Raw genomic sequence first — 2500 nt, forward strand, 5'->3', positions numbered from 1 at the left:
TATTTCGATAAATTTCACTGTATAACGAAAACCGATATTGACGAAGTTGTTATAGGAAGCCACAAGGAAGCTATAAAAACGAATGGTAGTTATATCCTTCTAAAAAATATACATATTTTTTTTTAAGTGATAGAGAAGCTTCACTTTACTTTATGAATTTCAGTCAGAAGAGCAGCAGGTGTCGTCTCAATTCTAAAATTTTTAAATAGTTCTATCATTCATAGGAAGCAAAAAGGTTTTATAATTCATAGTAAGCAACAAAAAAGAGAAGAGATGGAGATATCACATAGGAAAAATATATGTTATATGATAAAACGCTGAAAGTACATGACTTAGGACGATTATACCCCATCAGGGTGGAATTTCAAATAACTAGTTCGCATTCAAGTACCGGACTGAGAAGCTCACTGAAAATCTTGCTTTCACCCTTTACTCCTTTTCATGTAAATATACTTCATAAATATACTTCATTTCTCAAAGGAACGGGACTTTTGACTGGATTTTTATAGAAGAGTTACTAGCTTTTAATGGAGAGGAAACCTCTTCTGGAGGTTTGCCATAGAATAAAAATATTTTTAGAATTTGGATTTTGTAGTCCAGATGTTGAAAGGAAGTGACTGTTTTGATTCTCTTCTCCTTCGTGAAAATGACTAGATATTACCCAGAAAAATCTCTGGATTCCAGACAAATTTATACCTCAAGAGTTTGTTTGTTTGTTTGTACGTTGCATGTAACCAGCGGTTATTCAGCAATGGGACCAACGGCTTTACGTGACTTCCTAACCACGTCGTGAGTGAACTTCTATCACCAGAAATACACATCTCTGACTCCTCAATGGAATACCCGAGAATCGAACTCGCGGCCAACGAGGTGGTAGTCCAAGACCAAACCGACCACGAAACTTAGGCGCTGCCTCAAGAGTTATGAATGAAACACCTGAGTCCGTAAGCCATTGTAATTATCATACTTAACAAACAAAAATATCGTATTTCTGTACCGATGTCAGATTTGTGATTAACGATATAAAATAACTTAAAGCAATGTTAGTACTAATTCACAAGATACCGAAAATTATATCTAAATAAATATGTCTGACCAGCGACACGATCTGAATACGTTCATTAATATCAGTGATGTTTTCAAATAAATCAAAAATCCAACTTAAAAGTCAAAATTTTTTAACAGGGTCGTCTTAATATATTTCATGCGGTTTTTGAGATTAACGTTATCTGAAATAACAGATGGAATTTAGGATAAACACAATCGTCAACAGCAATCGTGTTTGTCATGGGGCACAAACGTCCCAAGAGACACATTCTGACAGCAGTTGGTTGCAGATGGTAGATAACGAACCTAGCATATTACGAAGATAAGGGGAATTAGATTTGTCAACAACTAACGCGTGCACCAACCCCAGGGGTCGTGGTTTACATACTAGTCATTAGTCTAATGGCTCAGATCTCTTTCGGCTATTTGTTTGATTAACGTTTTGAACGTCACGGTATATACAACAGTTACAGTTTAAGGCATGGCTAAACCGTCTCATTCCCGTGTATTTTAATATTTAGTTAAATATTTATTACAAATTGTCAGTATTTTTTCTTCTTTTTTTCAAAGTTCAGATAATTATCTGATCAAGTGGGACGAAACATGTAATTCACCATCTTATCTATATATATATATATATATATATATATATATATATATATACATATATATATCTATACTATATATATATATATATATATACATAATATATATATATATATATATATATATATATATAACGCAGATTTCATGCAAAATTGTTCACGGCCCAATCATAGAATGCTTAAAGTAAAAATTACTATATGAGTAAAAATAAATAATATACATTTTAAAAAATTAATGAAAAAAAGTCTGCTCAATTACAACTAGCTGTAGGAGAGAGAGAGAGAGAGAGAGAGAGAGAGAGAGAGAGAGAGAGAGAGAGAGAGGACCTTAATACTAAAAAAAACATATACTGGCGGTTTTGTTTGTATGTATGGTGTTTTTACGTTGCATGGAACCAGTGGTTATTCAGCCACGGGACATATTGGTGAAAATTCGTGAATACATTAACTAACAGAAAGTAAACCACTAACAAATTAATATTTCTATGGAAAATAATAATTAGTTATATTCATCCAATAACTGTTAAACTGTAGACATTAAATATAAAGACTTCAACACTGCTCTCAGAATCATTTGAAATATTCAGTCGTGACAGCGATGAAAAAGTTACTCGTTCTACCCGTGGCGTATTTAATTTCCGCAATGAGACAAGACGGAAAGCAATTAATATCACGATTCAGATATGAATTACAATTCTTAGAATATGTACAACACAACGGTCAGTCAGATTAAGAGAGATGCTGTATATCTTCAGGAGACGACGTGTGACTAAAAGATCTGCACACGTCAATATTATCAACAGTGATAACGTGTCTCTGTGATGATATAAAAAGGATTTGATATCCGC

The sequence above is a fragment of the Macrobrachium nipponense genome, chromosome 13, assembly GCF_015104395.2.
Source record: "Macrobrachium nipponense isolate FS-2020 chromosome 13, ASM1510439v2, whole genome shotgun sequence".
Lineage (NCBI taxonomy): Eukaryota > Metazoa > Arthropoda > Malacostraca > Decapoda > Palaemonidae > Macrobrachium > Macrobrachium nipponense.